We start from the raw sequence: 13018 nt of genomic DNA on the forward strand, positions 1-13018 counted from the left end.
CCTGCCTCCAAGTTCACTCCCATGGCTGTTGGCAGGCCTTGGGTCCTCTCTATTTGATGGCCAGACACATTGCTTCCTTGCCATATGGGCCTCTCTGTAGAGCAGCTCACAACATGGCAGCTGGCTTCCCTCAGAGTGAGCAAATGAGAGAGAGCAAGAGAGAACACCCAAGATGGAAGCTGCAGTCTTTTTCTAACCTAATTTTGAAAATATCATTGTATTACCTTTGCTCGGTTTTATTTATTAAAAGTGAGTTACTAGATCCAGTCCACACTTTCGAGGAGGTGACTATCCAAGAAATCACTGGGGGTCATCTTACAGGCTGCCTATCAAAGGAAGTGTCAAAGATGGAATGCCAGTAAGGGGTTTGTCAGTTCTAGAAGATGTCAGGACAGAGGAGTGGGGTATTTATCAAAGCTGAGGACTTGAGGTTGGAACTAGGAAGCTGGGATGTTAGGGTAGAAAGGCCAAGCAGAAGAAGAGACAGTTTGGGGAAGGTTTTGGGGAAGAAGACCAGAGAGGTAACGTGTCATTCTCATCACCCCATTTCAAGGGATACTTACTATTAACATGGTATCATTGGTGACGCTGACCATTTTGTTCAAATTGTTCCAGCTTTCACCACTGGAAGCCCTTTTAGTTTGACTTCTCTGTTGCTTTGACATACTGCCATCATTGCAGTGTTGTTTTGTTTTGGTAGCACTTCCTAACTTTCTGACGCTACAAGATACTCCAGATTTATTGCGTTTATTTCTTGCCTGGTCCTAGACTCAGCCATTTCTCCAAGGAGCCTTGGTTCCTTTTATTGGAGAATGGTATTAGAAACCAAGATCTGGGTGCTGAGTGTGCTCAACTCAACTGTATTTTCAAACTTTATTATTTCCTCACCTAAGGTAAAGTGTGTTATACTTTTTCAAAGGCCTACTTTTGTTTCCATTATGGTTTCTTAATTTCTTTATAAACTTTGTGGATTTTGGGAGTGGGGGGGTGGAGGGGAGCAGAGGAAGAATCTTAAGCAGACTCCATGCCCATTTTGGAGCCCAGTGTGGGGCTTGATCTCCTGTATGACCATGACCTGAGCTGAAATCAAGAGTTGGATGCTTAACCAAATGAGCCACCCAGGAACCCCTCTTTGTATACTTTGATATGCATTTTCTCTTCTGCTTTCTATGTATAAAGGTGTTTAAATGGACTTTGGCTGGACTGATGTCCATGGGTTGTCACCACTAGATTTCTCAGTCACATTTACTATTTCAAGTCTAGACTTAAGCTCCTAGAGTCATTTTCTTCCTTCTGAATGTAAGGATATTGATTGCCATTTTGCAAAATAAAAATATAACATTTGCCTTGAGTTTGTAACCCTGTAAAAACTGGAATTCTGTGGGCACCTGGGTGGCTCAGTTACTTGAGCGTCCGACTTCGGCTCAGGTCATGATCTCAAGGTTTGTGCGTTTGAGCCCCATATCCGGCTCTGTGCTCACGGCTCAGAGCCTGGAGCCTGCTTCAGACTCTGCCTCCTTCTCTCTCTGCCCCTCCCCTGCTCAAGCTCTGCCTCTGTCTCTCAAAAATGTATAAATGTTTAAAAAATAATTTAAAAATTAGAATTTTGTAAACCCATTGTTGGGGAAGGAGAGAGGCTGAACACCCAGGGACCTGGATTGAGTTGGGACCCTAAACCAGAAAAGGCTTGAGTTTCATTAAGATGTGTTCATTTGTAATTTTCTGTGCTTAATAAAAAGCCTGGATCAAAGGAAAAGGGAGCAATATTTATGGCATTTTTTTATAATTTATCTCTGTGGCTATTACCCTGAAACTCAAATCCCTTTCCTTTCAGTTTAATAAACACACACTAAGCTTTTACAGAAAGAGCTTTTAAAATACACACACAAATGAAGACGTGAAAGTATCGATATTGTACAAACAGCATAAAAATGGTGAGCTAGCAGCATAGTTTTGTTGTCCTGAGATAACCATGATTTGCCCAGCTTTCTTTAGTACAGACCTGGGATTCTTCGAGCCTTCACTTTTGTCAATCAACCTAAAAGGGAGGAGCAGGACCAGAGAGTCTGAGATCTTTCTCTGGCCTTTCTGAGAAGGAGCCTTCATTTGCCTCTCAGATCAGCCTGGGATGCCTGGCGACCCGTGTGCTTCTCTGGCCCTCTGAGTCTCCTTGATTCCCAGCTTATTGATTCTACCCCTCATTGTCTGGGATTCAAATCAGCTGGGCCTAACTTTCCAAATGTCCTTCCTGCAGGTCTTGATAAGTCTGGTTATACTCTTCCTTGGAGCTGTGTCCCGACAGCTTTAAGTGTAGTATTACCTACCATTGACTACGTGGTGTCTGGAGGCCACTGTCTTCGTAACTTAGAACCCATCTGTTTTCCTGGGTGGAGTCGCTGCTCTTTCCTTTCTGGGGCTCCTTGTGGCCCTCCGGAAGGTTCTTCTTTTAGCTTCTAAAATGTTCAGTTCTGAAGATATCTGCTAAACCAAGAAGGTTGACCTACTGAAGCTCAGTGATGGCAAGAATTCCAAGTAGTTCTCATTTTGCCCCTTAAAGTTCTTCTGACTTGAATTGGTTTTTGCAATACAAATCACTCCAGTTCAACATCTAAAAAATACCTTACACATCCAACAAGGCACCTGCTAAGGCAGAGATAAAATGGGATGCCCCGTGAAGGGGTAACTGGAGATGTCAGCCTCTCCTATGTGCCTAGTTGATTATTTAGCAGGTTAGAAGTGAGGGCACAGTGAATATTCCTCTAGAGGATCCTATGGTGATGAAATCAGATGAAGTGGCAATGTTACTTGTATACCTTGCATTTTCACAGTCTGGGAGAATTGACTGGCACCATTCAAGCTGGCTTCTGTAAGGGTCCTATAAGTAAGAGGATGTCTTAGCAATGTTTAGTCTATACAGCATATAAATATAAATCTTGATTTGGCTACTAGGAGGAAATCACAGTGATCTATAAATTGAAAATCCTGACTAATGCTGATTCAGTGGGAGTTACATTCACAATTTCTCCCTTTCCAAAGTATCTGTTGCTGCTGAGATAGTCCATTGGTATAGTCATTGAGCGTTTGTTGATCCCTTGACACCGTCTAAGTTAAATACAGACTACATCTAGAGAAGAGAATGCCTTGGCATCCTCAAAGGGAACTCGGTAAGCCTCTTTTCTTCTTTCTTTGGAGATTTACACTGACATTTAGTCTAATTGTTCTTGCAGTTTCATCCATCACAATAGAAGCTAGTGAAAGGGTATAAAATGCTTCTCTGTGTTTCTTTGCTACCAAGATTTTTGTGATTGCTTTCCTCTGGAAAGGAAGAAAATCCTCCTTGGAAGACGGAAAGTACTAGCAAGTGTTAAGCAGAGGGTAAGGTCCCTCGCAGGCATAGGAAGGTCCTATCTGCAGATAGGATCTGATGTCACTTAGCCACGTGGTGTTACAGCCAGCATTCTTTTTAGTATTTTTTGCTGAGCCATCGGCTCTGTTCTCTGACCCAGGCCTTAGCGAGGCTTATACCAACCTAATTGCATCTGCTCCAGACCTCCTTTAAAAACTAGTAAATCTTCCAGATTGCTGCATTTCTTAGCTTTCCACTAAAAGCATACTTTTTACTAACCCGTTGGAACATGTATCTCAGGGAAAACAGAGGCTGGGGTTTTGCCATAGAAGGGTATGGGATCACACAAATCAGAACTGGATGATTTTATCTCCAGTTAAAATGGAAAAAAATAGTCTATATTTTAAATTCTGTACCTTAGAGAAAAATGCAATTGCTGTTGCAAGAGTGTATCAATTATTAAGTGTGGAGCCAATGCTATTTTGGTTGCATCTACCAGAAGATCATTTCCAGGAATACCATAAGCTTCATTTCAGTCAACTCCAGCCCCAATCTTTCCTATGAGGCAGAAATAATAGCAGTGGGCATTGGTGGAGGTGGGGAGGAGGGCTGGGATTGTGGGGCAGGGAAACAAGATTGTTACAGGGACAGAAGGGTAAGAACAGCAGGTGTTTTTCAAAGCAGACTTCTCAACTAGTTAATTTTGGTTCATTAATGTTGATACAGGCAGCTCTCTTCTTTGCAGAATGGATAGAACACAGCAGGGGAACTTTCATTCATTTTGAAAATGTCTTTGATTTTTCTTGTGTGTAGAATCCTTTCTTGGGCTGTTTGAATATGCCCTGTGAGGTGGTAAGGGGCAAAGTGGGGGAATCCTGCTCTCTCTGCTTGGCTCTCCCACTTCCTTCCTGTCTGGGCTCAAAGCCTGCTTTGCTGGAAAGCTTCTCCTGCTGATCTGGAACACCCAATCAGGCAGTAGGGTCTCGGAGATGTCAGTCTACCATCAGGGCAAGAGCCTCTTACATTTCTTTCCGTATTTTCTATAGTTCCTGAGCCAAGACATACAGAACCTCCTGGATCCATATCCAACCCTTTCCGGACAGTTTTAATTATCTTTTGGTAATAGTTTTGAAGTGTTTAATTCAGGCATGGCCAGTTTTTTTTCCCTTGAAGCCTCTGGTCTGCTTTCACAATATCTCCTTGCTCCAGGGACAGGTACAGGTGGATGATGGGACCCAGACATGAATAGAACTGATTCCAAGAATTTTTGTAACTAAAGCATTTGCTAGGTAAGGACTCCAGGGTTGGGGCCTGACCAAAGGTTGGGCCTGCTAAATGAGTAGTGCTTCTGCAGTGCTTTTAATGCTGGAAAGCTGGTACACCCTGTAGGTCTGGGGAAGACAGTGCCAAGATCTTCTCCGCCAGTATGCCAATCATTTAACAAAATTGAAGTGGCTTTTCAGAAAGAGCTTGGATTTTTCAAGTTGGTCATTTTTAACTTCACTATTATGTATACACTGATACTGCCAGTTCAGCACTCAGGGAACATTATTATTATTACTATTATTGTTTTAAAGTAGCCTCCACACGGAGCGTGGAGCCCAGCGTGTGGCTTGAACTCACGATCTTGAGATCAAGACCTAAGCTGGGATCAAGAGTCAGGTGCTTAACTGACTGAGCCGACCAGGGGCCCCCAGGCAACATTATTTTAAGCATTCCTGTTTTTATTTAGAACATTATTTTAGTCAGCAATAATAGTCATTTATTCCCTCATTCAACATACAGTTATTGAGCTTCGGCAAGGAGCCTGGCACTCCTCTAGGAGCTGCCGACATTGCTGCGAACCAGTCTCCGGGCCCCCGTTCTCAAAGGGAGTGAGCAGAGTCTGGTGGGGGAGACGATGATAAACAAGTAACAGGTGGACGAACAAGATGATTCTTTTTAAAATCGTGATAAGGGAAGAAAAAATAGGTTCATACACTAGCATGGGTGTTCGGGGAAGGCCTCTCCAAGGAAATGACCTTTGAACTGAGACTTGAGAAGCAAGGAGGCAGCCACATAACACTCTAGGTCAGAGTGTTTTGGGCAGAGGGAGCAGCAGGTGCCTGGTCCCAGATGTAGCCGAGCAGAAGAGGCGGGGTACAGCAAGAACTGGCCCGAGGGAAGAGAATTTGGTAGAAGGACATATGCTGAAAGTTTTTCTCTTTTTAACTATTTTTTAAAAACTGAAGACATAATCTTTGAATTCAGTTAAAACACACACACACACACAAAAGGTTTACAACCAATAAAGGTTAAGTCTCATATTACTCTAACCTTCCCAGTCCCTTGACTAGGAAACAAGTACCCATAACTGAATTTTATGTATCCTTTCAGAAGTCTTATCCTAAATCCATATCCACATATTTTTAAAATTTTGTTTTTTATTTTAGAGAGATAGAGCATGAGCAGGGAAGGGGGGCAGAGGGAACAAGAGAGAGAATCCTAAGCAAGCTCCATGCTCAGTGTGGAGCCTGCTGTGGGGCTCAATTCCACGACCCTGAAGTCATGACCTGAGCTGAAATCAAGAGTTGGATGCTCAACCTACTGAGCAACCCAGGTGCCCCAATACATCCATGTATCTTTAATATAAAGAAGGCATAATTTAACCCATAGCACAGGACTTAGACTTCTTTATTTAGCAATTTGACCTAGAAATGGTTCTATGTGAATCTATATGAACAATATTATGTTCACAGATACGCTATTATTTATAGAACCAGTTCCCTAATTATGGACATTTGGGTAATTTCTGGACTTTTGCTATTGAAAACAGTTCAATGATCCTTAAGTGTACGTCTTTATGAAATATGTGATTTGTATGATAAATTCCTAGTGTTAAAATTGCTGGACCATTAGGTGTGTGCATTTAAAATTTTAATAGACATGGTTGAATGTGTGCTGAGCTTTTTTATACTCTAGAGAAATGAGAGGGACTTTTCATTATAGACATCATGAAAAAGTACATTCTGGTCTGGTCTGAAGGGATAACTGTCAACATTCATAAACAAACTTAAATGAAGCTCAAGGTTTAAAATTTTTATTTTTGTATTACGGACAATTTCAAATAAATACAAACGGGGAGAGATTAATATCATGAATTACTATCACTCAGCTTCAGCAATTACCAACTCATGGTTAATCTTGTACGAGAAGGGTGCTCTGACCTTCACCCTTTTATTTCTAAAAGCAGGAGATGAAACCGGCATACGGAAGATGTCTTCCCTATATCAGGAGGTAACATTTTTTTTATAACCATTTTTTTTTATAACCATGGATGAGAGAAGTTGAAGCTGAGAGAATTCTGTATAAGCAGACTTTGTCAAAACAATACTTGTCTTTGGAAACTAGTTTGACAATAAACTATTTGTAAAAAAATTAAAAAAAAAAATAGTCCATCTTTTAGAGAAGGGAAAAAAAAAACCAATACCTGTCTTCCTTTAGCCTTCCCATATATTTTACTTTTCTCTTTTCGTTAATCTATGTCTTCGATCCACTTGCCCTTGCTTTTTTTTTTAATTTTTAATGTTTATTTTTGAGAGAGAGGGAGAGAAAGAGAGAGAGGGAGCGAGCACACAAGCCAGGGAGGGGCGGAGAGAGAGGGAGACACAGAATGCAAAGCAGGTTCCAGGCTCTGAGCTGTCAGCACAGGTCCTCAAACTCATGGACTGTGAGATCATGACCTGAGCCGAAGTCGGACGCTTAACCCACTGAGCCACCCAGGAGCCTCTCCCTTGATTATCTTGAAGCAAAAGTCAGACATTGTATCATCTCCTGCTTAAATATGTCAGTATCTGAAGGTGACTCTTTGAACATTAGTTATTTTGTACAATGACCCCCATTCAAGATTTGTCAGATTGTTGTGTCTGGATTGACCGAAATTGTTCCGCCCTCCCCAGGGGTGTTTGATGCTTGGTAGAGAAGGGAGTCGGTGGTGAGATAGCATGGTAGGCCAGAGATGCCGCATGGACTTTGGGTTTCGGTACTGGGGCAAGTGCTTCCTAGCAGCTGTGGGTACTTAAAGAAGTCCAACCTCTTGAGGCCTCATTTCCTTATTTGGAAAGTGAGGGTTATAGGAAGACATTTTTGTGGAAAGCTGAGCTTGTGGTGCCACACAATAAGGGCTCTTAGTCATTGTAAGTAGCAAGGGACAAGGAGTGGTAGCAGGGAGAAAGGGCATTACATTACCATCCAACATAGCAGCATAGGAATGAGGGTGAAGATAAAGTAGAAGGGCCATTCTGTAAATGGCACCAAAAATGTTTTTGCTAGTAATAGTGAACGGTAGCAGAATATGCTGCCCTAAAATATGCCACTTTGGCATAAGGATTACTTTGAGCTAAAAGCACTTACAAAAATATCAGGTACGAGAAGGGTGCTCTGACCTTCACCCTTTTATTTCTAAAAGCAGGAGATGAAACCGGCATACGGAAGATGTCTTCCCTATATCAGGAGGTAACATGTTTTTTATAACCATTTTTTTTTTATAACCATGGATAAGAGAAGTTGAAGCTGAGAATTCCGTATAAGCAGACTTTGTCAAAACAATTCCTATCTTCCTTTAGCCTTCCCATATATTTTAGTTACTTTTCTCTAACTGCCTTTCTTTGTTCAACCAGTATAAAAGCATTTAAGTGCGGCACCTGTGTGATTAAGTCAGTTAAGTATCCAACTCTTGATTTCTGTTCAGGTCATGATCTCGTGGTCATGAGATCGCACCCTACGTTGGGCTCCATGCACTGGAGCCCGCTTAAGATTAGCTCTTTCCCTCAAAAAAAGCATTTAGGTTCTGCCACTTCTTTTTTTTTAAATGTTTTATTTATTTCCAGGAGAGAGAGAGAGACAGCGTGAGCAGGGGAGGGTCAGAGAAAGAGGGAGTCACAGACTGAAACAGGCTCCAGGCTCTGAGCTGGCAGTCAGCACAGAGCCCGACGCGGGGCTCGAACCCACGAACCGCGAGACCATGACCTAAGTGAAAGTCGGACGCCCAACCGACTAAGCCACCCAGGCGCCCCATTCTGCCACTTCTTTGGGTCTTCATTTCCTTAGGAGGGTTCCGAGGTCACATAAAACTTAAATTTGTATGCTTTTCTCTGTTAATTTGTCCTATATCACCTTAATTCTTAGGCCCAGTCGAAAATCCTAAAATGTTAGAGGTAAAATTTTGCCTCCCCTATAATGATTATACAGTGATCATCTCAAAACTGTAGATTTAAGGAAGATAGTGTTCCCTTACGCTTTAAGAGCATAAAATGTCCTGGAGCAGAGAATAAGGGAAGGAAATTGGTGTGAGATGAGGGTGAAAATCCCTCTGGCGGCTTCTTACGTTTAAGAACAGGGTTGGGGTGGGAGAGCCTGAGTGGCTCGGGCAGTTGAGTGTCCGACTTCAGTTTAGATTATGATCTCACAATTTATGAGTTTGAGCCCTGCATTGGGCTCTGTATTGACAGTTCATAGCCTGGAGCCTGCTTCTATGTCTCCCTCTCTCTACCCTTCTCCTACTTGCACTCTCTCTCTCAAAAATAAATAAACATTAAAAACAAACAAAAGAACGTGGTTCGTGTGGTGGGGTGGTTTTGAGGGCCGCTTATTAAAAGTTGCAGTTTTACTTTCTACTTGGGTGATTGTAGATAAATAGTAGGTAAAGTCATTAGAGTCTTTCATTTATATAAAACTAGAGACATTGGAAGGCTACGTTTCCATTCGAAAAGCTGACTTTTAATTTTTATTGATTTTTTTATTAAAAAAATTCTTTTAACGTTTTTTATTTATTTCTGAGAGAGAGAGAGAGAGAGAGACAATACGAGAAGGGGAGGGTCAGATAGAGAGGGAGACACAGAATCTGAAGCAGGCTCCAGGCTCTGAGCTAGCTGTCAGCACAGAGCCCGACGCGGGGCTCGAACCCACGAACCATGAGATCATGACCTGAGCCGGAGTTGGATGCCCAACCGACTGAGTCACCCAGGTGCCCCAAAAAGCCGACTTTTTAAAGTATCCACTGAATCTGTAGATGCTAATAAGCTGGAGTAACCATAAACACCTGGAAATAAGAAATAACAGCAGAGTGAGGGCTTTTCAAAACAGCCAATAAGTAAGTAGCAAAGACCGATAGTGCCCACAGGGTATTTCAATTTATAAAGTTTTGGGGCAGGGTGTTCAGAGTCCCTGAGCACAACCAACTGTGCAAGTCTAAGTGATGGAGGAATGTGTTCCACTCAGACTCAGCAGTATAAGGGTCAGCAAGTTTCACTTAACTTTTGATGTTTTTAGGTTACTATTGTGATTGGTCACATTTTTAGAAGAATCCATTTGTCTTTATTTAGAACACAGGAATAAGAGTGAGCGTGGCCTGACTGGGCTAGTAGAAGCATACACGAAGTAAGTTTTCGAGTATCATGCCCTGAGCTGTAGGACACCTTCATATGATCTCTTAATCCTCACATCACCCTGTGATATAGCTACCATTCTCTCCATTCTATGGATGACAAAACTGAGACTCAAAGAATTTGTTCCAGGTCACTTAGCAAATAAATTGTGCAGCCAGAATTTCAATCTAGGGAGGGCCCAAATAACCAGTTCGGACTGGTTATTAGACAACTTGTAATTTCACAGATCTATAGTCCTTTAAGGTTCTGAACAGGGGAATGGCTTGATGAAAATGAACAGAAAGAAGAGTTGTCTGGTGGTATAACACAAGACTCACAGAGGAAGGAAAGAACCAGAGCATGGAGACATCAGATGGAAGGCTGTGGCAGCAAGGCAGGCCCTGGAGATGGAGTGACCAGAGTCTGGAACTAGAAAACTTGCTTCCAGCCTGGTCTCACCATATTGCTGCTATGGGGAACCTTAAGCACGCTACGGCCACATCTCTGAAATCTTGTTACTCCTCCCTAAATAATGGGTTGTAGACAATCTCTTCGTTCTTTCAAACTCTAAAATTCCGCCTGGTGCCTTTAAATTTTAATGCATTCTAAAGATTTATGTTAGGAAAGCCCTAAATATCACCTGGAATCCAGAAAAGAATTTAGATGAAATGATTCTCAATGTAGTCTTTTCAAAGTACAAAGGAATAGAATTTTTAATAACTCTAAGAACACAGTTTTTAAGAATATTTTCTAAACTGGATTATATTAAGGCAAACCAATCATTTCTGCATCTTACTGTTTTGTTTAAGAACATTTGAGGGGGGAAAAAAAGAACATGATTTGGGTATTATTGCAGCGGCAGCAGTGGTTGATGACATTAAAATCAAATAAACATTGCTTTTGAAACAAATGAAATTATTTAAACTTATCTAAGATATTTTATGAAAATATACCTAGGAGGCACAAATTATATCATCAGATTAATTGGTTTTCTAAGCTCAAATTTAATTTAAAATGTATATCACATTTGTGATATTCAGTCAACAGACTTTAAAGGGATTTTAGATAGAGAACATAGGAAATAGATGTAGTAACGGAGCAAATAATCAAGAAAATAGTTGTTCTGTGTTCTGTTGCTGTGATGCTTCTAGAAGGTATTTTTAACAACTCCCTGAGGAATCGGCTCTTACTGGTGTGAAGCCAGGCTCTTCGGTCCGCTCACATCTGCAAACTTTTCTCCATTCTCATATCCTATAACAAATCCATTTCCAAGCCTTGCTGAGTCCTTGGTCTCAGTGTTTTTCAGAACTGACTCTTTCTCAAAAAAAAAAAAAAAAGAAAGAAAGACCAGAAAGAACTGGCTTTTCCTCATCTACAAAGATTTGGGTTGGGGTTCGTATTCCTGGGTGGCAGAAATGGTCTTCTCCTTAGAATAAACAGAAGAGCAAAAGAATCTTTCTGAATAAAGCCATTTTTGTTATTAAAACATTCAGGCATCCCATTACTTATAGTCTGAAATCTAAATTCTGCAGCTGAGATCCCCTTCTCTTGAGCCAAGCAAATGCATTAGCTTTCTTTACAGACTTTAATCCTTTACATCTGAGATTCTATTTGGAATGCTTTTCTGCTCTTTCTCTCTGCCAGCTCATGACCATCACCTCTTTCCATTCTATCTTGAAACTCATTTCCTTCAGGATGTTTTCCTGGTTTAGTAGCTACTTTGCAAACAAACAACTCTTGTTTTTGAGCTTTTAATCACATTAAGTGCTTTTAAGATAAATTATCCAAGTCAAGGGATAAACAAAATATAGAGATTTCCATTCTTTAAGAAACCACCCAGAGTGATTTTACTTTGTGAGGAGGGATAGCTCTTGAATTTTTAGGTGTCTGCTTTTTAGCTAGGGATCCACACTAGAATCAGGGCAAAATGACTCTTTATGGTGACCTCTAGTGGGCACGGGACAATCCTACAAAATTATGAAAAGTGAAGGGTAAAGTAAAAACCCTTCCCAGTAACCAGCTGGGTTACCCCGAGGTCGGATGACCGCACCCCACCCCACCCTTATTTTTAATTCCAGTATTTGTTTTGCATTTAACAGTTTGCCTTACAACTCACCTGTTTCGCCTCTGGCGGGCACCGCGCGGGCTGGGCTGCCGGTGTCGGATGTCGTGTGAATTGCAGGTAGCAGTTTAATATAATCCCTGCCAAGTGGAACCCACTCCCTGGGCTTCGACCAGAGGGCAGGGCAGGTCGCTGAGGAGCCTTAAAGGGCTCTTGAAGCTTCAAGAGCTGGTGCTGCGGCGGGCTCGGGGTTGCACAGGGGAAATCAAGACATTATGAAAATGAAGGCTACGGGAAAATTCGGTTCTTGCCAGTGGCAGAGCGATTCTCCCCAGACTTTCGCCCCACTCTACAGGAAGCGTCGGGGGGGATAGGGGGGTGGTCCAGGCGCTGTGCACGTAGGCGCCCTTTTAGGACCCGCGCCCCACAAAGCCGGGGCTGGGGCCGCTCCCCTCCGCGGGAGGACCGGCGGGAGGGCGACACCGAGCCGGGGTGTTGGGGTGTGTGGCCGCCTTCAGAGCACGCGGTACGTGGGTCTCCGTGCCGCGAGAGGAAAAGGTAAGTCGTCAAGAAAAGCAATTGCTGGGGTGCCTTCTTTGACAAATCCCTTGGGGCGTTCACAGAAACTGCGCTCGGTTCCGGATAGTTTCTGGAAAAAGCTCTTCAAACGCCGTCTGCCCCCGCCCCTCAAATACTGCACCCCAGTCCTCACCCCTCCTTACCCTCCTGCTGCCTCCATGGGGGGGGAGGGGAGCTGTTAAAAGGGGGCTGCCCAAGTCATCCTGATGGCTCCGGGCGGCGCGCGGGAGCAGGCACACCGGCCGCGGAGCTTGGCCACCCCCACCCCCGGGGCTCCCAGTTGCTCCCTTCCCCGCTCGGCGGACCACTCCTGGCCGCGGCGGGCGGCAGCGGAGGGGGAGGACGGCGTCACGAGGCGGGTAGCCCGAGGTCCGGGGCGGGGCGCCGGGGAATCCCAGCCGAGCGGGCCCGGGGGGTGGGGGCGCGGGTGGGCAGAGGAGGGCGGGGCGCAGAGGGAGGTGAGCAGAGCAGAGCCGGGAGGCGAGGAGGGGGAACCGCGAGGAGGCCCCGCCCCCGCCTCGCGGAGCCGGCTCTCCGCCGCCTGCGAACCCGCTCACTTTGCCTCTCGCCTCTGGACGGCGGCGGGGCGTTTGCCGGAACCGCGGCCAGAGGGAGCCCTGGGGACCG

This window comes from Crocuta crocuta, unplaced genomic scaffold (assembly GCF_008692635.1).
Source record: "Crocuta crocuta isolate KB4526 unplaced genomic scaffold, BGI_CrCroc_1.0 scaffold67, whole genome shotgun sequence".
Lineage (NCBI taxonomy): Eukaryota > Metazoa > Chordata > Mammalia > Carnivora > Hyaenidae > Crocuta > Crocuta crocuta.